The sequence below is a fragment of the Bemisia tabaci genome, chromosome 1, assembly GCF_918797505.1.
Source record: "Bemisia tabaci chromosome 1, PGI_BMITA_v3".
Classification (NCBI taxonomy): Eukaryota; Metazoa; Arthropoda; class Insecta; order Hemiptera; family Aleyrodidae; genus Bemisia; species Bemisia tabaci.
In genome coordinates, this window is record NC_092793.1 from 49,992,368 (window position 1) to 50,020,000 (window position 27,633).

At 40.6% G+C, this 27,633-nt stretch overlaps 1 protein-coding gene and 1 long non-coding RNA gene across 3 annotated transcripts in view; both read left to right on the top strand.

Moving 5' to 3' along the window:
* Positions 1-27,633, top strand: part of LOC109039472 (uncharacterized) — a 303,868-nt gene that overhangs the window by 94,059 nt on the left and 182,176 nt on the right. The window lies entirely within an intron of this gene.
* Positions 6,079-7,849, top strand: LOC140225042 (uncharacterized). Its single transcript, XR_011900238.1, has 2 exons — positions 6,079-6,695; positions 7,624-7,849. It is a non-coding gene; the product is annotated as an uncharacterized lncRNA (long non-coding RNA).

Sequence of the window (27,633 nt, forward strand, 5' to 3'; positions counted from 1 at the left end):
GATTCAACGGCTTTCGCCTATTTTTCAAGCCCTAAGTCCACTCATCTTCAATCTCATCTTCAGCTCTTTGGAGAACAGTCAGGTACTACTTCAAATACCTAAGGTTCGCAGGTAATGGTTCAGGTTCTACTTTAAATAATTCAGAGAGTACGTTCCGAGTGAGCATCGGAAATCGTTTTGCCTTCGGATTTGCGATAGCCACCTGCGACGTACTTTTAAAGCCATTTAAACATGTTTCCCGGTCAAACATTCTTTACAATAAACTTGACACACTACACGGAAAAAAATAGGTCGTCTCTAACAGCTAATGCGGTATGGTTGAAGAGTAATTAGCCGTGAGAAGCAACAAAAATAGTTCGATTCACCAGCCACGTTGACCAATGTGAAAGAAAAATGTTTATAACTTTCCTCTAAAAATAAACATTTTATTGAATTAAATTTGGCAACTCTCGAATGTTCATACGGCGTTCTTCCTCAGCACGGCAGAACAGGGCTCATTGCAGACTGTAGTTACGGTTTTAAGTGAGGAGGGCGACCAAGACCGAGGCGTCGTGGGAGGTATTTTAAAGGAGATAGTGGCAACGTCGGAAGCGAGCAGAGCGCCACCTAATGGACTTAACACTCAAATTAATCCATAAATAACAGCATAATGCCTGGAGTGTCCACTCGGCGGTGTTATTCGGCTGTTGACTCCACGGCCCGGCGCGATCTTAGCCCGATACAGCCCCCGAGCGACCCCCGCGACCTCCAACCCCTGACCCCCTCGAGAGGGTCGGGAGGGAGGGGGGTGTCCAATCAGCTTAAATAGCCCCGGTGACTTATCCGTCACCTTCCGCGGCAAATCATTCGATTCAATTAAATTGGACGATGACGCCGCGCCACTGATTCGACCCTTTCACGACCCCCCTCCCCCCGATCCTCACCACCTCGCCCTTATCTGTCCCTGCGGCTGACCGCAAGCTTTCGGGCGGCATGTGTTCGTGGCCATGTGCAGTCACTTCGAATTTCGTCTCGGATCCGGTGTCGTTGTGATTCGGCGGATTCCAACTCACAAACGTCCCACATGGAGAAAAATCTATGGCTTTTAAACCAATTAGTGGTTCAAATACCACTAATAGTAGTGAAAGATACCTTAGTTATGGTGTATATACCATTCTAAATGGCTCATGGGTGCCGCATTCAGTTGGCTCACAATTCCGTTTGCTGAATTCGAAAAGTGCGCGGGATTTTACATTCTGTCAAACGGAACTATGTGCAAAGTGTATGAGCCATGGGCATGTGTCTATAGCGTTGTGAACAGGACTCATAAGTTAACGCCGAGGAGCCGCGACGACGACTTCGTCACTGGCGCTCTATATTTCCCATCCATTCTCATGGCCCGAGCACTAACGAGCAGACCCCATCTTTCCCACCTGCACATAGTTTTTTTTTTTTTTATAGAAATACGTCCAATTGTAGTTCCAAATCGCAAAATGAAATCCAATACATACCTTATCTAGAGGCACACTGCGTTTTGCGTTGGGGAAGGGAGGGATCGAAGGGGCACCGAAATTCCACGCGACGCTTTCATGTACTAGTTTTTTCAAGAAATACCTGTGCGCTGGAAAAAAAACACATTGGATCTAGAGTCCAGACTCTTGAAAACATTGACAAGAAAAAATACTCTTGATTCAATCGGATTTTTGCTTAAATCAAAACGAAATCTGCTCAATTTATGAGGCTTGGTACTTGATTTAAGCTAGATTCTGATTGAAAAAGAGTACATTTTCTTGTCGATGTTTTTAGATCCAATGTGTTTGTTTTCCAGTGTGTTCTTCTAACTCATCACGTTTTTATCTTGAACCCTAGTGCCACAGCATGTCGTTTTGGAACTAACAATAAACTCCAGTATGGAGTCCGTAAACTTTTTTTTTTGAATGTTTATAGCGAAGTATCCACCGAAAGGAGGTATATTAGGATCACATTTCGCAACGTCGAGTTTCGATGGTCGCTTTTGAACGAGAGCCATGATAGCCATCCCGCCGCGAAGACTCCTCGGATGAAGGATGGTCCGGGAAAACCGCGACGGTTTGGCGAGCGCGGCCCGCCCGAGCACATCGCTCATCCCAACTTATTTAATAATCCAACTTCCCGGCCGTTATTAAAAACTCGGAATGGCTAATTCTATTTACTTGGCACAATAAAAAGCGCGCAATAACATACTGGAGCTTTCGAGGCTGGGCGGGGCGACGTCGGGGCATCTACATTGTCGGGTTTTTACGAGCCAGCCAGAAGTTCATCTCCGCCGAGTGCAGCCAATTTTGAGATTGGCTCCAAGGAAACAGTCCGGGGAAGAAATTCGACCGCAATTTTTGCGACGGCGCGCTCCGGAGGAGGGGGGGGGGGGGCTTTACGACGCCCTCGTAAAATTTTGATACAAATACGAGCTCGGAAACGCCCGGCGAATCGTCGTCCGGAGAAGATAAAAAGTTTCGTTCGTGTTTATAATAATCGAAAATCGGGGCTAGAGGCTCGGCATTGGGGGGGGGGGGGGGTCGGATGGGCCGCTATGGAGTGGTAATGCTCGCAAAATTATGTTTTCATGCGCCACTTCGTGTAGGACCACTTCGGAAAACTGCCGTGCTCGGGAACTTCCAGAATCACAAGACGCGAGGGACGAGTTTTCCTGGAAGTTGAAGTTTTCTGCCCTTTCCCTGGCTTCTCGAAGGATTTTATAAGATACAATTTTCTGACCGATGCCTGTTATTTCTGCGACCGTCCATAAATTACGTAACGCTCCAGGGGGAGGGGTATGAGCTTGCGTTACTTTTAGTTACAATGGGGAGGGAAGGGTTAGCGCAAGCGTTACGTATAACGCTCTCAATTGGACCGCGTTAAACAAAAAGGAACCAAGCCACATCAACTAATGCTAATTTTAACATGGAAATTACATTTTTTACGAGAGAACGTCTATGTAGATTCCTTTGAAAATTTTAAGGAATTTGCTTTGTATTGTTTTGTAGAGAATATTTGCTGTTTGCTCAAAATTCCGCACAACCGTTTGCATATAAAAAATTAAATTGCCCGATTAAATTGGCAATAGCAGATGTGGCTTGGTTCCTTTCTGTTTAACGCGGTCCAATTACAGGGTGTCCAGCATCAGGATTTTGCCGATTTTCCGATTCTATCAAGATTTGAGGTCAATCGGGATTCAATCCCGATTTCATCAGGATTTGAGGAAAATTCGGTCGTAAAATCAGGATTTGGGAAAAGTCGGCCGTCTGCTTATTTTCCGTTAATTATCCGTTATTCGTCCGTTAATTTTTCTCCGCAAAAAATCAGGATTTAGAAAAATTATGAATTCAGGATTTAGCAGTTAAAAATTAGAAAAAAATCAGGATTTCCCAAAATGACAACAATTAGACACCCTGTATTAGTGAAAAATCACAACATATCTCCAACCATACCTGCGGACTTTCGTTGGCTTTTCGACGAAGTGCCAGTTTTCACCGACACCGCGCAGGAATAAATGAATTTTGTCATAAATGCATTTCTTGCTAAGTGCATCTCCCTAGAAAACGGAATAAACCTGCTTTTCCTTTCCTTTCGCTTAATCCCCGGGCAATTTCGTTGATAGTAATTATCTCCACCCGGTAGGGATGAACTTGGGTTAAACGAAAGCTGGAAGCTCGAGAGAAGAGTACCTACTTATCACAAAATTAAGGGCAAATAATGCATAAGTCACGCTGCTCGGAGCCCGCTGGCAAAATTCAATCCGCCCCACGAAAGCATCTCACGCACAGTTTATCAAAACGATTTCCTAATTAGGTAATCTAAATGCGGCGTTTTTTTCCAGAATGTAATTTCGCCGAGACTGGGTTTTCCCGAATCTCATTACGCGGGAACAGAGTGAATTTTATGCAACGTGAAGACTTCGAAGAGCCGGCATCATTAAGCGACAGTCCTTGTTTATAAGAAGTTAAAAAGCAGGGGGGCTAGCGAGTGTGTTAGTGGCGGTGTACAGTGGAACGAACCATTACGATTGGTCGGACACGAAATTTTTCAATATAACTGCAAATTTTGATATTTCTCTCCTTACTTCATACATTTTAAGACATGCCTCTGAAAGGAATTTTCACGAGGAAACCATATACCACTTTTAAAATAAGCCAGTGGGTAAGGTACGAATTTTAGCATTCGAATACATGGTTCTGAACTAAGCAGATATCAAAATGCGGTTTGTGTAGTCTTAAAGACCGGCCAATTACCAATAAAACAAGACAAATCCGAGCTCTCTAAGTCAAAAAATGACCAAGTTACAGGGTTTTGAAAATGACTTCCAGAGGGAACCCCTACGGAAATTTTAGCTTCTTTTCTGGAAAAAACAAAGATTTGATTAATCAAAAATTCTACAGAGAAATCATCGCGATCGAATGAAGTTGACAACATGATATCAGCCCGGACCTTGCACCCTGCGATTTTTGGTTATTCCCTACGCTGAAAAAGGGCTTAAGAGGCAGGAAATTGAACTCCATCAACGAGATAAAAAGAGCTGTTGAAACTTTCTTGAAGAACATCAGGCAAGAAGAATTCGAAAAAACATGTTTGAAGAAGTGGGAAGAACGGTTGCGGCGCTGTGTGGCAAGCGATGGAAGGTATTTTGAGAAGGAAACCAGTGTCCAGTCGTCAAGTGAAGAGGATTAAATGCCAGTAATCTTGGTAAGATTGTGTAAAATTGATTTAATAAAACCAATTGATCTTGAATCTTTGAATCTTTGTTTTTTTTTCCAGAAAAGAAGCTAAAATTTCCGTAGGGGTCCCCTCTGGAAGTCATTTTCAAAACCCTGTAACTTGGTCATTTTTTGACTTAGAGAGCTCGGATTTGTGTTGTTTTATCGGTAATTGCTCTGTCTTTAAGACTACACAAACCGCATTTTGATATCTGCTACCGTTCGTCCAAAAAGAAAAAACGTGCAGTACTTTTGGGACAACCTATGTAGGTTTCACGTTAAACACGATTTGTACAACGATAATTAATGAAATCAACTCCCATAATAAGATATTGACATTTTTAGTTCACGTTTTAGTAACGTTCAGAGCGCGATCTGTCTGAAGTAGATTTTCGTTTTCTCATGAGCGGTAGGTTTGAATTTTCGCATCGGAAAATGTTAAATAGTTTAGTCAGGAGTGAGTTAAAGTAATTTCCGCAGCAAGAATCGAGTTTAGCGTGAAGTTTTGGTTGAGAAACGTGTATCATTAGAATTCTAAAATTAGCACCCTGTGTATTCTACGTCTTGTATCAACATATACAAGCTTTTAAATTTTCCACATTCTGTCCTATCTCGCCCATCGACTCGCTCCACTGTGCGGTGGTTGTGGTGGTGGTGGTGTTGGTGGTTCAGGAAGGAGAAGTGCCGAGTGGAGGATGGGGGGATCTGCGAGAAACTTGATACAATAACGAAACGAAAGCGTGACCTTTTCATTAAAAACCTCGCAAAAACCGCGATCCACCAGTACGGACTCGACACCTGCAGACGTTTCTGGGCTGGCAGATTCCGGGATGGAGGCGGGGAGGGGGAGGGGGGCATTTTAATAATTTCATAAAAGTGAGGCTAAAGCGCAGATGTTTTCGGGACTCACCTCTCACCTCGCACCTCGCGCCGAGCCGGGATAATTGTGAGCTTCACAACTCTTGAAAGTTGGCGGACCCATTACCGTGGTTTATCTCTCGCCGCGGGGCGGAGCGTTGCCTTCTCGCGCGGCAACGGCCGTCGCAACCGTTGATTCCGGGGGAACCCAAAGCCGGGAAAGTCAAGTAGCGAATTTCCGGATCCTGGATCCGCTCGGGTTTTCGATGTACTGCCAACCTCCGTTACAACCAAACTAAATTCCCTCCGTACGACGTTGCGCTATTTGATCTTCGTGCTGGCAGCAATGAAAACTGCATCCAAAATTCTCGAAAAGTGGATGGATGCAAACGTCTGCCAAAATTCATCAAGCACTGGTGTTAAGTTCTCGACTTAGCTGAGCTTTTTTCACCTTTGGTTTGCGACCCTGCCGATCCGGCCGAAAAAGTCGACCAAATCCCTTCGCGGAAACTCGCTTAAGGTGAATCTCTAGCGATTTAGGGACAGAAACCGCCACCACGTCGCGCTGCTACGTGAGCGAGTCTTTGAGAGTGAATAATTAACTAAGACTTGAAATTCATGCAAAAAATCGACCGAATACGCGTAGCAGCATACATTCTGAGTAGAATGATACCAAATTTGTGGGTATTATTTGCAAAAATATACCCGAATTTATGCAGACCGATTTCTTTATGGGCGGCTCAATGTGTAAGAGAGAGATAGCATGCTGTGACGTTTGTTTACATCTGGTCGCTTCCCTCCCCCCCCTTGAGGAAAGTAAGGAAGTTCGGCCGGCGATGGATGAAATTCCTTTCCTAGCCTCGGAGACCTGAGATCGGGTTCTGTTGTTATCAAAGTGTGTTCAATGTGAGGTTAGATGATTTGTATTTGAACGAAGATTTTATCGAAAAGAAAACAATTTCATCAGAGTGCTGAAGTGTTGTGGGAATATTTTACAGTCGTGAATCTGGGGTGAATTTGAATTACCTACTTTGTACTTTTATTCATCCAGCTAAATAATTGTGCAACATCTAAGGATTTCCTTTCAAGAAACTGTACCCACAAATGATGGAAACATGACATGCACAGGTATGTAATATCCTGAACTCGTAAATATTTCACAAGTTTTGTATCTACTTACTTAGAACTGAATCTGCAGCAGATGTTAAAGGATAGCATGAAGATTTTTTTCCAGCATCAATGATTGGAACTTCTTGCCGAAATCCATGCAGCAATGATTAAAACTTCAATCCTGCTGAACCAGTTTGGCATTGTATACTGCCAACAGCTATTTACTCTTTTTCAAGCTCTATTTGCATCCCTAAGATTTATCCATGCAGAGTTATACCCATTCACACGGTTGCGATTCAGGGCGATTTATTGAGTAGATAAGCAAGTTTTCCGGATTATACTTTTGTAGGTAGAGAAATTAAAAGTAATAATCGACTCTCATAGTTGGACTTGTGAAAAGTTCAATCAGGGATGACTGTTTTAGAACTAGGGAAAGAAAAGAAGCAACAAATGTCATATCAACCTGGGTGCATTATTCATCAGCGGTCCCATATCTGCAATGGTTAACCTTTACATTTATGTTGAATGGTGCTATCATTTGATGTGACGTTTGTTCATTCTCTTCTTTTGCCGGTTCTAAAGATAGGATTTTTGCCAATGTTAGGCCCCTTTGAGTGCCCTCTCACCTTCAAAATTCCTTTTCGACTGAACAGCTAGAATGCAACTGCTTCTTAGACGAATTGTGTGCCTTTTCAAGCAAGTTTGGAAAGCAGCAAGAGTCTTTGAGCCTTGGTGACTTTAGGCCAGGTGAAAAACTTATGACTGTTGTTAACATGAACCGATGCATTATTTGAATGTCAAATGAGACTAAGTGAATTAGGTCTCCTCGAACCACATTTTTGTAGAATGTCTCCAAGTTGCTACAGGCAACAATCTATTTCTTTCATATCCTTGATTCATAGTTCTTATTTTTCATATTACACAGTTTCTGGTCTCTTCTTTCTAGGATTGTGGATACCAGCCTACTAATGCTTCTCAGGTCTTGCTGGAAGGATGCCTTTTCTTTTCGGATTCCCAAACAAGATCAATTCTCTGGCTGAGATGTAACACTTTAACAATTTGCTACATTTATGTAACATGTCTAAAAAGCTCTACATCAACTAGATGATAAGTATTACTTTAGTACACTCCTGTATTTAAATTCAAATAATACAAAATATTCTTTCATCGTACCTGCTGCATTACTTTGTATACGGTCCCTCTCATTCTAAAGAAAAAAAAATCCGAAACCTTCACTCCTGCCTCTTGCAGAAGTCATTAACTACCTATAAATAAAATATTTTACTCCAACAATGAGCTTTAGTAAAAATATTTACTCTCTCAAACTGTAATTCTGAGAGACTGCTTGAAATGTTGCAAACAGGGGTGCAAAATCTTCCACACATTCACATTTCAGAGGGTAGTCTACCCCCCCCCCCCAAAAAAAAAATTGTTAAGTTTTTAAGCTTTTGGCTTGAAACTTTGGCATAAGGTGGGTAGTAACCTCAAACTATGATTCCCCCCAATAAAATTTGGGGGGGTGGGGGCACTCCTTCCCCTTAAAACCACAAAAGATTGAAAAAATAGGGTCATTTTGTGACAGAGATTTCTCAAGACTAGATGAATGAATTTCAATATTCTTTGGCTCATTATGTGTCTAAGTATGTTTATTACAAAGTGTCCAAAGGATTTTTTGTTTCATGAATGGAAGTTTGTTATAAAGAAAGATTTCTAATTTTTTTATATTATTTTTAATCATCTGAGCTTATTCATAATTTTTGAAAATGAAAAAGAAAGAATATTGAAATGTTTTTCTGACATGTTGTAGCCTGAATCATGAGTTTTTCTTTTTACAAAAAAAGAAGTATATAGCTATTGTAGAACCCGAGATATCTCCCACAAGGCTCGTGAAAGCCTAAAAAAAAGGTGATGATCTGATCACTTTTTCCTGTTTTCCAGACAAAGTATACTGTTGAAATGCACCAAAAAAAAAAAAAAAAAAAAAAAAAAAAAAAAAAAAATTGAGATGGTTTGGGTAGACTACCCCCTTAACACTTGCCCTCCGGCTTTCCATAAAATTTCCCACCGATTGCTAAATGACAATTTTTTTTTCTTAGATATGACCTTTGACTTTAAACTTTTAAAGTTTAAAATTTTTCCTCTTCCCGCCTGCACTTGCTCGGGCATTTTCAACTCCTGGTCGCAAAGTCTCAACAAATCTTCATTCAATTCAGCCAAAATAAAAAAATTCCACTATCAAAAGTAATTTGAACATTAATATCTGTACATGTATCAAAGCTATTTAAAGATGAGTTCACAACATTTAAACCTGAAACTGAAGGCCTCAAACGCCTTTGTAATAAATAATATGCAAGTAAATTACCTATCCTATTTTTAGGGGAATTTGTCAGGGGGGCCTCTTTTAACTATAGTGAGAATTCTTAAAAATATCCAGATTTTTTCCAGTTTCATTCAGCTCAAATGCATACTCTCACCTGAATAAGATGCAAAATCCTCAAGCATAAGATTTTTCAAAAGCTTTCAAGATTTTGCACATTGCTTGAGTATCTGCTGAGAAATTTTTCGTTCCTTTTTCTACTACTCTAGGAAAATATGGAGAGCAAGTTTTCTTAAACGATTTTTTTACAGCTTCTTGGTTACTTTTTGGAGGGAAAACTTCCAGTTGTAGAAAAACGAACGGCAACCACAGATTTATGAAAGATGGTCTCAAGGCTGTCCATTGGGATCAATGAGCAAAACAGATTAAGTTAGTGAAGAACCTTTGCGACAATCATAGGAAGGGCCCTGTAGATGTTAGCAGCTTCAGTATAGGCACGAGGCTTGTTAGCTGCAGTCCTGTGGTGCGACATTTTAGAGGGTGATGCAGACCACTCGGTACAGACTTTTTTCTCCCGATCTAGTCATTAAATTATTTTTGGCGAAAAAAAGTAAAACATACTTTAGGCAATTAGAAAACAGTGGAATTGGATGAAAAATGTAAATTAATAAAAAGTCAAGTTTTACATGCATGAGTAGATTTTCTTCTCTCAGAGCGAAAAATTCTGCAAGACTTCTCCAAAGAAAGAGAAAAATAATTGATCTTCAAGTTTACATATTTACTACATTCAAAACATCATTGTCAATCAGGGTGTGGATTTTAGATGTTTGGCACTCTACCAATTTGCACATTTTTCAAAGAGGAAAAGAAAGCCTTTCCTTGACACCTGAAATAGTTGCGGTGCGCTTCATGACAATGTACACACAAATAAATGCTGGTAAAACAAAATAAAAACGTAAGTACATCATTTAGACTTAAGGAGCCAACAAACTCAGAAAAAAATGCAATATTTATTCAATTTCAAGGGCACTTTTGCATTTTACATAATCTGTTATTTTGCTATTTGTAAAGATTAGTACATTACCCTGAACAGAAAGGCTCAATACAAGTCACATTAGAAAAAGTTACAAAAAAGAGTTCTCTTACAAATTTAAAAACTCTTGCAAGGTGTAGAGAGGGTTTTGTAAAAAGTATTCTTTTAATACCTTAATGAACAAATTTGGGGACTCAGCTGTTGATGGTTACTTGTGGCAAAATTGGATGCAAGAAGAAAATATGATGGTAACGACTCACCAAATTCAGTTAATCCTTCATCAGAAATATAAGCTGAATAAAAACACCGATGAAGCTACTTAGGATACTTTAAACACAGCACTTACACTTTCATTTATTTTCTCATTTAGAATTAGAGGAATGAATGTAAGGGGTAGCTATTTGAACTTCACGCCACTTTAAATTTCTTAGATAATTTCTGGTCACAGATAAAAAATTTAGGAGAACTAGGTATATGTTTATTTACTCTGAACACACTACAACTTCTTGTGATGATTTTGTTTTGAGGTGACTCATGGTGAAGTTCTCAAAACCAGATGATTTGTAGTTGCTGCTAATTTCCTATCGCTTGACTGCTCAGATGAGAAACTGACAGCCATGTCATAGGATAGTAGCCGCTTTCTGAATCCAGAATAAAGAGGAGCAGGCTGAGGTGTAGGAAGCGCTCCAAAAAACTGAAAACAGACAATTAAACAGCATTATTCTGTATCCCATGCATTTGAATTGTATAATGGGTCATTTGGTGTCAATTCAAAGAGGTGGTGACCCTTCAGCTCTCAGATTCTATTTACACTTGATGTACAAATTTTATCTGTTGAAAAAAAATTCCCTAGATTTCAGGCTGTTCATCTAGAATGAAATTTCCAAATGTTCATAAAATTGCAGTTTTCTTTCTTCAAAAATACATATAGATCGGTGTAACTTTTCCATTGTGATGCAGGAGATTTTATCGTTAGAATTAGAATTTTTGAAGAGCTCTCTTGAAACTGAAAAATACAGTTTTTGCCCCGTCTTATGTGGAAAACAGGCACAGAGGGACATTTAGCTAAACCTAGTTGCCAACCATTTATTTGTAACTACCTCATTCCAGCAATTTTTTAAAGTGAGGAAAAATAGACATCTGAAATCATACTTTTATTATCTTCTTTGTTTTCCTGCTCTGATCGAACACAACAATTGAAATCTTTAATTTATTAACACATATTTATTTGAGATTGGACCTTACAAGCTCCCAAAATGTAGGTTCTTGCAATGTTACATGATTATTTTCTCAATAATTGTGCCCTTGGAAAAAACAAACATACTGTTTTAATACGCTCCAGTTTGTTTGAGCGATAATGACCCAGCACAACAAGTAAGAACGAAATCTGAGAAACTAAACTGGCTTGCCTGAGCCCTTGGTGCTCTTATTTTCATATCTTGGTCCCTACGCTCAATTTGATGAAATGCTCTTCCAAGGTGATAATTGGTCATGCTTAGGTTATGCGGCAATCAACAATGCCTAGGTACGAATAAATAATGAAGGAACCAAGAGCCAGAGGCACGCCTCACAGGCACATAATTTCTCTTCAATCTTTACTGGAAATTCTTTCGTACATGCAGAACCTCAGTTGTGAGAAAAGTATGATGGGTCAAATCCTAGTAGCACAGAAACAGATTACGAAAGGTGCAGGTACTAGATGCTGATAGTGCTTTGTCAAATGACAGTCCTAGTCTGGATAGGAACATTTCGACGATGAAACTCCCAAAGCACCTATCTCGTTTGCAGTGTTTAAAAATCTCTGCTCCCACTTTATTTTTATTGAGGAGAAAAAATCAATGTCATTCTTTGAGGTTTTCACAGAATTTTCTTTGTGCAGAAGAGAAAAGTCACAGAAATTTTCAAGAAGTGACACTGAATAGTTTTCCATTTAAAAAATAAAGTATTACAGGAAGTCTGCTACATCGCAAACAGAGAAATGTACTCTGGGAGTTTAACCATTAAATTGCAGTTTCATGGATACTACGGGGCTTACTGTCCAACACCCTCAAGCCCTTTGCGCCTCAGGCGTTATGCTTTACTCTCCAGATAAGCACTGCCAGAAGGGTTCATCTCATCAACGGATGATTTCCTTGTTTGGATTAAGATCATGAGTTATTCACCCTACACTGTATTTTTTAGTACAGGGTTAAGTGTGAATTCTAACTTGTGTAAAAAAAACAGTGACATAAACACATGGCAACAAAAATAGACGTGTGTTCAGGTCAAAACAGCAGCTTCGATTGATGGAATTCGACTTCCAGATTTAGGGGCAATGTCAATGGTATAACTCGTTCGCCCTTAGAGATTCCAACTGAAATGTTAGCAGAGTATGTGAAATTATGTAACCATGAGCCAAGTTTTAGGTGGAAAACCAGATATCAACTTACCTCAAAACATATTTTCTTCATTATGCCAATTGATGGACAGGTTGCACGGTGACAATAGAGGTACGGAATGGTCAAAACGTGGACTGAACCAGACTGAACTGAGCCACCAGGAAAAGAACTGTAGCATAATAACTTATTTTCGATAAATTAACAATCAAAGACTACTTCCACGACACAATTGTAATTAATCAAGTTAAAATTTTGTGGTCTATCAAAAATACATGTTTGTTTTATAGGTTAGAACCGGAGTGTAAACATATCACCAAGACGGCAGCGTTGCCGTTTTGCAAGTGTCCGAAAACGGTCTGCATAATTTCGCTCGCCAAACATCACGGATTTCAATGATTTATACGTCAACCATTCAAGAAAAAAATTATCTACGCGTATTCGGTCGATTTTTTATGATATTCGCTATATTTTCAAAAATATCCTCATCAGAACGGTCCCCCCTGAAAATCGACTGTGCCGCTATCTCTTGACGGAAAATTTCCCAACTACTGGGTGTAGATTCACCTTAAGGAGACTTCATAGTCCGAGAGCCGGCGGATATTTTGTGACAAAATCATGCGACACAAGTTTTGACTACTGAAATCTGCATAGTGACACACGCTAATGTGGCAGACGACCACTTTCCGTGTCAGTGTATGTAAGGCTGTCAATTTGAGAGGTCAAAGCTTGTGTCACGTGTTAGTCACTGAATATCTCCCGGCTCTCGGACTATTATGGACTATACATTATGCAATTAGAACAATCTCTGGCTTATTTTTGAAACGACATGTGGCGTTAGTTCCCCTACACAGATTAGTATTTTTATTTACGAGCCAGGAACCGTAGTTGCTTATCGCAAAATTAAGTCGATTTGACCTTATTTGAAGGATCCCCGGGTTTTCTTTAAGGTAATTTTTCCTGAAAGTCCTGAAAAAATGGAGAATTCGCATGGATATTTTTCATTGCTTCATCTGAAAGTGCTTCAATTTCACAGCATTTTTATAATTTTCTTCTGATATAGGAAACAGTATAAAAATCGATTTAAAAGTGAGAAAATGAATGAAGTGAGAATTTTCCTAGTGACGTAAACTGGCAGCATTTCCCATTTAAACACATGTATTTCAGCAGATTAGATCGTTTTGTCGTATCTTCTCCAATAATTGTTCAATTTATGAATCAAGGGTATCCATGTGTTCAGTTCACTCAGCAGTTTCCACTTAAACACGAAATTCATCAAATTTCAGACACCTGCAAATTCTCAGATGAATGAAGAATTCTAGACACTAGACGTAAACTAAGGGTAATTTGTTGACAACTTGGCATCGTCGTCCTGACGCGCATCGATCAAGCGGCGGGTGCGTTAATGTGCGGGACCTGACATCGCGGAGCACCGAGGAACTTTTGCTCCCTCTGCAAGTCGGGATTTTTCCACCTTTGTGAATTGCAAATCTCCGGGTATCTCTTTAATTAAAATCAAACAGTTGCAGCGGAAACGCGTCAAACTCTTCCTTCCGGTTTCGGTTATAAATTGATCTGATTATTACTCGCCTCTCAACTCGGGTCGCGTCTCTCCACGTCTTTCGCATTGAAACAGAGAGATGCACTCACCTCTCGCCAAATTCGTCCTTATCCCCGCTTCGAAAATTTCTCGCGTTAACTGAATTATCAGGGTTGCCACAGTCACGGAATGCCGGGAAATGTCAGGGAATTTTAAAAGTCAGGGAAAATGACGAAAATGTCAGGGAAAATGTGTTAAATCACCTTTGTTTGCTCTGTAGAATGGGTTTGAGGTTTCGAACAAAAAATTTTGCCTGAAAACTGTTTAAAATTATGTCCTCTTAGCCATCTGTCATGTCTTCAGATGTCAGGAAATGCTACCAAAATAGGTCAGGGGAATCAAGGAAATGGCAGGGAATTTCATTTTTCAAATTCTGTGGCAATCCTGAATTATGCTGCGACATTATTGCCGGATAGTACTTTTCCTCCACTTAACCCCATGTAAAATAGATCGATAGTTGGATAAGTATTTTATCTCACCCAAAAATTCAAAGATATGATTTTGCAAAAACTAAAAAGGAATAAAACACTAGGTTCGGATGGAATCGCATACGAGTCCTTTAAAAACTTAGATAACAGTAATCCGAAACCTGCACTTCTGCAAACTTTCAATAAGGTATAATGAATGGAATCACCATCCTAAACGCATGGGGTGAAATTAAATTATCCCTGTTCAAAAAAGGCGACCCTCAAAATCCGGATAACCACAGAGGTATAGCATTAATCAACTAAAAAAAAAGTATCACGTAAGCTACCTGAGAGGGTAGGGAGTGTGAGCTTGCCGCACGAAGTCTTACAAAGGGGAGGAGAGTCAAAATCAGCCTTTCAAGTCTCCCAATTTGATCAGAGTTTTCAATTATAATTATTTTTCTACCTATTGTTCAAAATTCTCGGTTATTGTTTGAAATATTGGGGGAGGGGTGAGGAGAGGGCAGATTCGTTTAAAAAAAGCAATCGGATACAATACAATTCTGATTTTAGGGATTATGCAACCAATTGCGAGTGCAATAAAATTATCATCGAAGGAATTTTTCCTGCATTGAATCAATGGAGGACTCTCCTAGAGGAGGGAGCACTCAAGAATTTTTACCGAAATGTTTTAATTTTATTCGACAAATTTGATTTTCATCAGTTTGAAAGGGACAGTCCCTCGAGTTGCAGAGAGTTTGCGTTCAAATATACTTAAGCAAATGCGTTTCTCGCGTGTACATTAGTCGGTCGGCCGGACTTGAGTAAAATGAAGGGGCTCGGCACACAGTGGATTGAGTCGATGGGAGAGGTCGGACATGATAATAAAAACTTTAAAAGCATACATCATTAACATCAAATGTCGATTTTCTAAAAGTAGTTTTATTGGTCTTAAAATTTTCCGTAAAAAGCACCCCTTAAAATTAAAATTGTGACGAGATAAATGTAAAATTTTACAATTTTTGTTAACAATTTCTTGTCCGACTTCTTCAGAAGACCCGTTCCACTGTGCGGCACTCAGGAGTTTATTCCCGAGAAGTCATTACTATCATTACCATACAAACGTGACTCATTCGTCTCTCCCATCCCTGGTCTCTTAATGCTTCATTCCACTCACGCGTATAAATCATGACCTAATGGCAGGAAGGTCTTTATTTCAAGGTGCACCAATCATACGTCGAGAGGAAGTCTTTAATTTTGCTCTAATTATTTTTTTAAAATTATTCAAACATCTGTCAATCATGCGGAAATGAGGGTGGAAAAAAGGGTAAGCCCTTCTCTCCTACGATCGTAAAATATCACCTTTGAAGGGTACTCTAAAATTATTGTGTCACGACTACTCGCATTTCGCGCCAATGTTTCCATGAATCGGAATTCATTTCGGAAGAGCTTATTTCATATCGCAGCAATGTTTCCATGAATCGGAATTCATTTCGGAAGAGCTTATTTCATATCGCAGGTTGACTTTTGTCCCGCTGAAAAGTCGGGGATTTTGGATAATTTTGGTTATAGAAAACCCGTACAGATAATGGGAACACCTCCCACCCCCCCAGTCTGTAGACATCCTGGTAGGAAGGGAGTAAAAAGTCGACAGCATTTGAATCAATTTTTGCACTAAGGAAGTCTCTGTCATACAACGCTACTGATTGTAAGAGTGTGCAACTTCTTTGCAATTTGGTAATGACCACTCAAAAGTATTTTTTTCTCATCCATTCATCGAATTTTTAGTAAATTTTCTTGGAGCTCATTTCGATTGTACGAGTAAGAGTTTCGGAGAAAAGAACACTCTTAGTTGCACAATCTTAGCAGCGTCGCATAGCATAGACGATCTTTCCGTAAATGCCTCATTTACGGTCGAATCCTTATCAAAATTTCAAGTTTTATCGTATCCTTGCAGTTCTGAGACTGCAGACCACACGCTCATCCTTCGCAAGTGCACTTCTTCCGCCCCTAAAAAAGTTTTTGGAATAAAGTACGCGTTGGATACCCTAGTCGCTAGGAATCCCTCGTCAATTAAGATTATAACCGAATCCGCCGTAATATTCAGTCACAATTCATCGCGGATGCAGTTTTAGGGGCTTGAAGCCAGCTAAGGAAAAACGCCGTATGAGCCTCCAGCCATTGCCAAATTTCCTTTGATAAAACACGAATTTCCTGGTATATTTATGAATATTTTCTTTCCAATTTTCAGATGATTTTGCTCGCAATTTCACCTAGAGCTCCTGAAAATTTCCAAGGAAAATATTCATAACTTTCCTCAAAAATGAACATTTTATCGAAGGGAATTTGGCAACCCTCGAATGTTCTTACGGCGTTCTTCCTTAGCACGGCAGATCACCACTCCGCACTCGCGCTTGGTGGCCTCCCTGCCCACCTTTCCCCAGCCAGGGATCGTGGGTCAGCGGTTGTGTAAAGGGTTTAATCCCATACCGTGGAATTGCGGTGCCCCGCTGACGGAAGGGCCTTCCACCATGTCTGCATGGGCCCCGGGAGTAATGGAGGAAGGCAGATGACAGGGCGCATCCCGTATGTGCAGTTAGGTGGTTTTAGCAGCGAGGTGACGATTTATCGGAGTCTTCCTTGACTCGAAAATTAATGCAAACTGTGAGGGTGGCACTGTCGGCGCACACTAGTCCGCGCGAAATCTTGGCCCAAATTTTATCACCTAGTGGAGCGTTTTTCTAGCTTTTGGACTTTTTAAAAGAGGGCTTGTCCGGGATTTTGGCCACAGATATTAGCAATGAATCACCACGTAATCTACCCATCAGGCACTTTCAGAATATTAAAAAATAAAAAAAACCACAAGGGTTAGTGACCCGTCATTGAGCAGTTTGAGCTTTTGAATTGTTTTGGCTGTGTTTAACAGTCACGTAGCACAGTGTGCGGGAGCTTGGTGGTGCCCTCTCATCCTCGTTAACTTTACCGTGCATCATCCAGTCATAATGGCGGTGCGCGACTCCTCCGGTAGCCACGCGTCCTCGCCGATGGGGAAAAGTGTCGGTGCGTTTATGAGCCCCTCACACCGTCCGCAAGTCCCAGGTCTGTCTCCTCCAAGTTGTTTATGATCGCACATTTCCCACCTCTCCCTCGTCCATTGCACACGGTAGTTAGAGAGATTTTTCAGTGCCCCTAACCGGTAAACTCGCATCTATTAAAATAACGATGCAAACCTCTTTTTCCCACCTCACGTTCGTTAGTTGACGGTGAAACTTTACAGGTCCGAAAAATCGGAAAATGAGTTTTCTTCGATGGAGACTTCTTCGAAAGGTGCTCCATTCCATCATCTAGCTATGTGAAGATTACGCAATAACCGCGAAAATTGAAAATGTTTTATGAAACACGAATCACCCTCTCAGGTCGTCCCTTGCAAAAATCCAACCCACACTGGAAAAAAAACCGCTTGGATCTAGAGTCCAGGCTCTTAAAAACATCGACAAGAAAAAGTACTCTTGATTCAATTTGAATCTAGCTTAAATCAAGAACCAGGCCTCTTAATTTAAGCGGATTTCGTTTTGATTCAAGCAAAAATCCGATTGAATCAAGAGTATTTTATCTTGACAATGTTTTCAGGAGTCTGGACTCTAGATCCAATGTGCTTTTTTTCCAGTGAGTCAAAAAGAAAGACCGTGAATTCAGTACAAATTGAGTGATTTCCTGAGTCGACCATGCGACTCACTTTGCACATCATTGGGAGAATGAATGGCTTGTCGGCGCTCATTTGATTCCTTCATTATAAGTCACCATAATTTATCGTTATTTTCTTCTGCAAAATCAGGATATACATATCCATTGATTCGTGTAGGTGTAGAGTGACCACCACGCTCTAAGACATACCTTCTCTGCCGTGATAGCGAAAAGAGCAGTAAGTGCATTTCAGTGGCGTGGCGTAAATTGCGATGTATCGATTGTTCTGCCATTTAAACCTATGGTGAAGAATCGATTATTAAGGTGTTCGCTGCGAACACCCTGTCTATCGATCCTTTTTCATAGGTTTAAATTGCAGATTAAACGATATATCGCAATCCACGTCACGCCACTGGTGCATTTCTGTATGAGCCATGGTTAGCAAATGCTTTTATGTGTCTCAAGGTTCATCTCAGCGTGTACTTACTGCTCTCCTCGCTATAACGGCAGTTCTGTCAGAGTGTCATCTGGATGTTCTAAATGATTGTAATCGAAAGGATCAGAACACGAACTTTCGCCATTCTATATTTGAAACCAATTCTATATTTTCTGTTCCGATCCTCTTAGCCTTAAATACCGGTTTTAGTAAGGGGTTCTGAACAGTAGACTGTTGAAATGCCATGCAAAACGTCCGTTCTGCTTTTTGCTGAAATTTTCCGTGAAACCAGGATTTTAGCAGCAAGTTTTCAGCAACTCGATGTTGGTTCACCCCGGTGTGGATAGACCCTAATATTCAGATTTTGATTGAAATCCCAGACTTTTGTGACGGTCGGGCAATGCGAAAGCTCACAGCAAAGTTTCGAAGAGTGGAAGTGTACAAAGTGCACACTGGACCGTGGACCGTCAGGTGTTAAGTTAAGTTCCGTAAATTATGTCCTCTCCTGCGTAACCTCCTCCGTCCCGAGCCGCCTCGTTGCTCCCAAGTTACGTGTATTAAGTAAAAAATTACTCCATATTTTGCAAACTTGGGGCCCTTGTTCATTTCTCGCTGACCCTCGCTCTGATTTATGTGCCCACGCGTTTTTGCCCCGCGTCCGGGGTCCGTCGCGCCGCGCTAACTTGTCTTCAACCGGCGCACGGTGGATCGACTCAATAGGGTCGAACAAAATTCGGAACCTTTAAACGCTTATAACTCCGTTTATACAAAACTTAAGGTTCTAAAAGTAGTTTCGTTGATTTCCTCGTGAAATTTTCCTCTACAAGCACCCCTTGAATTCTCAAATACGACGAATCAAACATCAAAAGCTGTAGTTATAGTTAAAAATTTTATGTCCGACCTTTCTAATTGACTCGATCCACTGTGCGGCATTAGCTTCCATAAATTTAACCTCTACAAACGAGCAGATGACTCGGCCAGTGGAAGCTCTGAGGGGGTTTTCTCTTCATTTTTATTTATTTTTATTTTATTATTTTTTAGTTGCATCCATGAAGGCCTGAAAAACCGGAGTGTTACTGTAGAAAAACTACTACTTTGGATAATTTTCACCAGAGATCTGATAGCATTTACCATACTTTTGGTGAATGCGACGAGAGTTAGGGTCTTTCCTACCATTGAGTCCGGCGGTGATTACCATACTCATATCACGGTCTCTCAAACGATATTTTTCTCCTCAGTGCGAGTCAAAGCGGCAATCGAAAACAGTTTTATTGTATTTTTTGAATCTTTATTCGAGGGGCTTAAAGGACAAGGCGCACAACTGCAGTTTTTGAGAACATTTAGATTTTCAAAAACTCAACTGCAACCAGTTTGACGGTATACCCTCCGAAAAATTCACAAAAAAATCCAGCTTTAAAGCATCAAAAATTGAGTTTAAATTTCCTTTCCCTCGTAAAGCTCCATGTAATTTTGAACCTTTAAATACGTATCACTTGAAATAGAAAAAACTGCACACTCAAAAAAAGGTATGACTCTAAGACCCATAAAAAATGGCTCGGAGATCCATAATTCTAACCAAAGTGACTTACCATCTACAGTATGGCTTTCTGAGCCATACATTATTGGTCGTGAACCTCTAAGCATAGTTCCATGAACTATATTTTATGGCTCCATGATCCATAACTCGGCCGGTAAGTCACTCTTCCCATACTTGTTTTTTGAGTGCACCTATGCGTCTTATCCTCCAAGCCTCTCATTTCTAACCAGTTACTGATCGAAAGTCAGCTATTACAAGATGAATGAGAACTCACAAGAGCTTTCTGAGACGTAAGATGCGGGGTTTTGGCCTCACCCCACCCCAGGGAGGAGGGGACCGAGCGGGCCTGCGGTCTGGACAGGTTAATCGCGGCGATGTCGCTCTGGCGAGGATGATGAGCCGTCTCGGGTTACCGTCGAACCTCAATGCTTTGCAGTTTGGTGCATCCCGCCCACGCACAGTGCGGCATCCTAAAGGACGATGCGGACAAAAATCGATAAAAGGCACTTAACTCTAAATAATGAAGATAGTCGCACAGTCATAGGAAAACCCTTTGGCACTATCAAAGTAAAACTCTCGAGGAATAAGAAAACGTTACATCTCAAGATTTTTTGCGTATTTTTCGAGATAAGTTCATTTGAAGTTTGCAACATCGAATCAGCCCTATGTTAACAGTGTAAAATCAACGTGAAACACCCTAACTTTAACCTCAAATACCTCTGATAGTCGCACACGGAGAAAAGAGCCTCGTGCGTGGGACCCGAAGTTTAGGTCATATGGATCTCTGAAGTTTTCGGATTGAGCATCATCTGAACACTGTAGGTCTAGCTGTCGAGGTTCGGATCACACATCTGAAACTCCAGTTCTTACATCTGAAGCACTTCAGATGTGAGAACCGAAGTTTTTCGGATGTGAAAACCGAAGTACTTCAGGTGTAAGAACTGAAGTTTCAGATGTGTGATCCAAACCTCAGCAGCTGGATCTAAAGTGTTCAGATGCTCAATCTGAAAACTTCAGAGATCCATATGACCTAAACTTCGGGTCCCACGCACAAAGTTTTTTTTCTCCGTGCAAAAAGCTGCAAGATCTTTTTGGTAGAATTGAAGTTGGATATCTGCGCGGATCAAGAAAATGTCTACCATCCAGAGAATTTTCCGTTTCAAAAGAGAACTTTTTATTTGAAGTTGACGCCTTTTTCCCTTGTATTTCTTAGGTACCAGTATTCTCGACCCGTTTCGCGCCCACTTTCTACCTAAATTTGAAGTAGTTTTGAGCGAAAATTTTGAAAGTGAACCATCATTGTAAGTCAGAAATATCTTTAAAATGACTAACTCCAAAAACAAATATTCAGATGTCGAGTTGTTAAGTTTTGATTTTTTTCCACAGAGGGCCGCACTGTGCAACGACACGGTCTCGAAGCCCTTTTGGCTTATCCTTCCCGTCGCCCTCATCGACAAAGTGGGCCAGAAAATTAATTTCTGAAAAACAAATGGGCTTTTCGACAGAGTAGCAGGTGAATCACCGCACGAACACAGATGAACATATTTGTGTTCTTGTGTCACTTTTGGTTCATACAGGAAGTGATACGCAAACCTTTAGACATTTTGTGTTGATTTCGGTACAGTTTGCGTTAAATTTAGCGCAGGAAACAATGGAGGGACTGGGAAAATGCATGCCTCCGACTGCGGCGTTGGTATTCACCTCTCCTTTTTTATTAATTTCTTCAAAAAAAACTGGCTGGCATTTTCTCTTGAAATTGTAAACCGAAAGCTAGGGTTATTTTGTGTTACTTCCCGTATTAATCAAATTTTTGTGTGAAAATTGTTCTCTCCCTGTAGTGATGCAAAAGTGATTGTCAAGCGTTTGCTGCAGTGCGATTTCAACTCGAGACTTCTTACACAGGGAGAAAGGGTGGTCGACATTTTGTGCTAATATGGGAGTAGAACACAAAATAAACAAAACGCGGAGTTAATTTTGTTTTGGTAATTTTCTAAGTTGCATTTATCAAATCTGAGGGTCGAAAAATTGCTCCCCCGTTAAAAATCTGATATGAACCGCTAAAATCGAACCTGGATTGCCATATGCGCTGGCCACTCTTAATTCGCAACCCCCGGAGTGATATTGAGAGAAACAAGAGTACATCAACAAGACACTTTCTCCATCCCTAGATGCCTCAGAGTTTCCTAAGCATTACCAGGTATGCAAATTTAGGAGGTCTCGGAGCTTATATTATCGACGACCCTAAGTCCAACTCTACTAAATCCCAGGACCATGTCACTGTGCGCCATCAACCTCAGCTTTTTTTCCTCCATCCTGCTATACTGCCCTTACCTATTTCTCTCATGCTTCAACTACATGTTTTCGCCCCCCTTTCTTAATCGAACTTCTCTCCCCTCTCCCTCGAATGCATCTTACCTCTCATGTCGAAGCGTCCCCGTACGCATATCCTCACCCCCTTTAGCGTTTATTTGTCCCCCTTCTTTCTGTAATTGGCGTTCTCCCCCCCTACTTGTCTCGATCGTGAAACATGAGCCTTGTAACATCAAAACCACGCATGCGTATCTGTTTTGCTCGTCGCGTGAGATTTTTGGACCAGACCGCTAGGAAGGTTACATTGCTAATTTTATGCCTTGAGAGTCCTTCTCTTGATTTTTTCAGCATATGAACTTTATGGAATGGACCACAAGCCAAAGCATGAGTTAAAGCACTGTAAATCTAGTTTCCTTTCCAAAATCTCACGAGGAAAACAAATCGCACAACGGGAAGTCTGCAGGTCAATTTGGTCAACTCCTAAATCATTAAATGGCAAAAATCGTCCTAAACACCGGAAAATTTAAATTTTTCCGCCAGCCACGGCGGCGCGGTTTTAACAGGAATAAAGAAACTGAAGTGTTGCTTGGTTTTTCGTATGGTTTCATCGGTTCAACGTGATTTGTAAAATTAGTCGTATAAAAGACGCCTTTTAACGGTCTAACTTGCTCCCTTGCTCTTGCTATTTCGGGGGAAAAAGTCCCTGATTTTCTTGAAAAAACACCCCTAAAAGTCCCCGAAAGTTCACAATTTGGGTTTTTTATAACTGGTAGACACCTTGACTGTAATACTTCAAAAAAATACTGTAGCTTTTGTCTCTTCTCGACAATCCTCGGATAATAGGATAGCGGATATTCGGACTTGGTGGATAACGGAGACTCCATTGTAGCACACCCGAACTAAATACCCAGACTGGGGTGTTTCGCGGATTCGAGAGGGGGGCAGGGGGCCGGAGCCGCGTTGTTCTGGGAACTGACGCATTCATGTAAGATGTATCTCTCTCTGGCTGTCATGAAATATTTACAAAGCGGTACGGTAGCGTGCTCGGCGGACGCCGGGATCTTGTGGCGAAGAGGCGGCAGGATGATGTACGACTCATACGAGTATTTAGCCATGTTTGCTCATGGGACCTCCATACCGCCACGCCGCACGGTGGATCGAGTCATAGGGAAGGCCGGGCATGGCACATCACGCGACTTGGTTTGCTCATTTACGTAGTGTTTGCGCTCATAAAACAAATCAGGATACATGATTCTTATGTATTTTTCGTCGCAGATTTCATTTTTGATGACTATTTTCCTGATTATTGGGTTTAGATATGTATTTTGGCACAATTTCAGATAAATAAAGAGATATTGTTAAACAACAGATAAGTTTAAACTTTCTACACTCATTTCAATCGAAGTTTTAAGTGTTCAGTGGACTTTTCTCTCCGGTAAAATTTTAAATATCGTATATAAAACGTATATTACTCATCTCTTTTACCATTCCCCCTCCCTCTCCCCCAAAAAATGAATTAATAGAAATCCGAAATGTTGAGAGGAAAACAGAGGATCTCCTTTCCCCTTCATTCCTGGGCACCTTTTTAGCTTTGTAACAAAAGAAAATGACAAGGGGGAAAAATATGAGAGAAAAATACAAATCAAATACACATCAATCAACACAAATCATGTATTATCCGAGCCTTCCTAATTAAGGGCCCCGCGAGTCACCATTGTACACTGCCTTTATTTATACTTAGGTATATAATGGAGCTTCTTCGGCTTAATGATTGCTGCTGAAACTCAAATTACCTCAATTTTCTCTATTAACTTCTAATTTTCCGAAGAAATTAAACATTAAAAAAAAAAATCCGATGTCAAAAAACGCGAGTTTTTGGGAAATAGTTAGAAGATAGAAAAGAATTTAGGCCATTTTTGACATTAGCATCAAGTAGTAGATGAAAAATGCTCCATTATACACCAACTTGATATAATTTTCCCGTCTTTTCAGACGCAAAACAAACGGATCAGTATCATATGCGTCGATTAGGACATTTGAGAGGAAAACCCCGTTATCTGAAACAACGTGGACATTTTTTTAACCACGCAAGGCATGTTTTCTCATGTATTTTTGTCTCCTGGATTCGAAAATGACCTTGGTTTCTCTTTACCATGCACCAGTTTTCCGGAAAATCACATTTCCCGAAAAGTCCATTTTAAGTGGAAAATCTCAATTTTCCGGAAAATCGGTGGGTGTTGGAGAAAAACCAAGGTCATTTTCGGACTCAGCACTAAAAATTACATACAGATCACCTATCAAATGTCCGGTGTTTATTCGCCACAGACCTGTGAAATTCGAATTATCTCGAGCCACCATTTTATGAACTTCACTTTTTCAAAATCATTTAAGCTTTATTCCCAAAAGGGCACTTTGGAGCAGCCAATTTTTCTTGATAATGAATCTTCAGGGATCAGTTAACACTGCTATACAAAGGTTTCCCTGAAATACGCTGAAATAGCTAGTTAAAAGTCTAGCTATATTATTATTTTTACGGTATTGAGGAGGGTACTTTTAAGCAAGAATACCGCTTATAAAAATAGCGATATTTTAACTTGTTATTAGTGAAATATATTCTACTTAAGGAGGAGGACAAGCTACTTTAGTCAGAAATTGTCATAAATCTATCGGAGGGAAATACCAACAGGCGAACGGTTTGTCCCGAGTGAGGCAACATTTTTCGAGTGCTGCCTGAGCCACTTTAGGAGGCTGTGTGCGTTAAACTGGGGTTAAAAAATTGAAAACCAATACCTGTATCATAAAATATAACTCTTTGGGAAGACATTTACATCAATGAAATGACTATTTGTGAGAATCGCCCATGTCCGACTTTTTGCAGGTTTCGATCCACCGTGCGCCGGCCACGCTGCGCTTCAAGGGACCCGACTGCATAGCATATTGACGAGAAAGCATGCGGTGTCAACTTCTTACCAGCAGAATAGTCCCTATTTCGACGCTAATGTACCGGGTGGCGTAAGACCTGAATTGGATTGTATTTCGTCATTCAAGAGACTAATATTTCTGGCTCACCGATGAGAGCATCCATCCGTATAAGCTCTTGGAAAATTACTGAAAACCTTTGAAACTTAGGGAATTTTGCAGCTGAACCGTGAAAACCTCGCTTTCGGCGGGATTATTTTTCCACCGCATCCGCAATTCTACATGCCTTATTTACAAAAGCGTAACTATAAGTCTCGTAGCTTTACTGACCATTATGTGCAGTTTCTGCATGCCTTAAAGTCCTTGAATTTTGATATGTTTCAATTTTAAGAAACTTCTCGCTAAAAAAAAATAAAAAGAAGCAAAAAAAAATGCAAGAAATACCACCCCCCCCCCTCAAGAAAACAAAATTAACAAGCTGCGGATACGTCAGATAATTTACTGCTCAAAAATACTTTGATGACTATAAAAAAGTCAAGGAATTTTGAAATGTAGGTAAACTCGTCAGGGAGACCAATCTAAACAATACGACTTGGTAACTCAACGTAATGTAACCCAGGGTTCATCCCTCTCCCCCTCTTATTTCGCCGAGTTTTCTACGTAATGTTTGAACCGAATTCAGGGGAGAAAATCAACCCCCGAGGAGGAAACCCCCGCATGAGGGGGACGAAGTATCGCGACGAAACGGTTGCGACTTTTGTTTCACGAAGCGTAATAGAGGCATGAATGATGGAACCGATGAAACGGGTGACAACTTTGGCCGCGTCCCGAGCCAACGCCTTATCTATCCCATAGCCACCCCCCTACTTTTGACCCCCCCCTGAATTTCTTTGGGGGACAGAGGAGAAGCGTGCCATCCTTCATTTACACGCCACTGGAACACGGTGGCGGTCACATTGTGCGCTCTCTTAGCTCATTTTTATTGGTCGTAATGGTGACAATGCATCATAATTTATCGACTCGGATATTCCCCGTTCGCGCTCCCTCGGTCACGGAATTGTCGCACCGATGAATCACTCTCGCTTGAAAGCACGACAGGATACGACGGATATGACTGCCGGGATAGCGAAGAGGGCAGTAAGTGTCAAATTTTCGAAATCGAGTTACCTTTTAAATTCGTCTGAACTCTTCTAGATGGAATCACTGAAATTGCTAAAAACAGTGAAATTCATATTACACTGGGAAAAAAACACATTGGATCTAGAGTCCAGACTCTTAAAAACATCGACATGAAAAAGTACTCTTGATTCAATCAGAATCTAGCTTAAATCAAGAACCAAGCCTCTTAATTTAAGCGGGTTTCGTTTTGATTCAACTTGTCAACGTTTTCAAGAGTCTGGACCTCCGACCAGTCCAATGTGTTTTTTTTCCCAGTGTAACTGTATCAAAACGAGACATATGAGAAAGCCGCGAGTGCTCAAAAAATTACGCAGTAGTAGTTGATTTTCAGACTTCCCTTTGTGTGATTCGTTTATCCTGTGAAATTTAAAGGGAAAGCACTTAGAGTCTGTTGTGCTTTAATTCATACCTTGTCTAGAGGCCCATCATCCAAACGTTGATATCTGGATGTTGAGTTGATTTGAGTTTGCGCGAATCTTGTTTCAAGTGAAATTTCGGTCAAAAATCATGTATGAGAATGCTTAAATTAGTAGCTTGTCTACTCTGCCGTGCTATGGAAAAGCGCCGTGTGAGCCTCCAGGCGTTGCCAAATTTTCCTCGATAAAATACAAAATTCCTGGAAAACTTGTGGATATTTTTCTACCAATTTTTTACAGGAGTTCAATCACAATTTAATCCATAATATCTGAAAATTTCGAAGGGAAATATTTATGACTCTCCCGAAAAATTAACATTTTACTGAAGGAAATGTGGCGACTCTCGAATGTTCATACAGCGTTCTTCCTTAGGAAGGCAGCACCGGTCCTTAATCGGGGTGCGTTCCCCTGCACTAAAAAAAAATTCTCGGCGTTTTTACCAAGGTACGTTGGTACCTTTACCATCTCACCAATTATTGGTAATTTTACCAGGACAGACTGGTAAGCTTACCTAAAAACCGGTATTTTTACTGTTTTTTTCTGGTGAGAATACTACTTTTATTGGTAATCAATTCCCGGTAACTTTGCCATTTTATCTCGGTAATTCTACCATAGTCGATAGAAAATATTATGGCGTTTTTACCAAGGTCCAGTAAACTTACCGAGAGTGTTCAATGACTTTACCAAGATTCTTGTTAAAATTACCAATTCCATAAATGGTAATTTTACCAAGAAAAAACTGG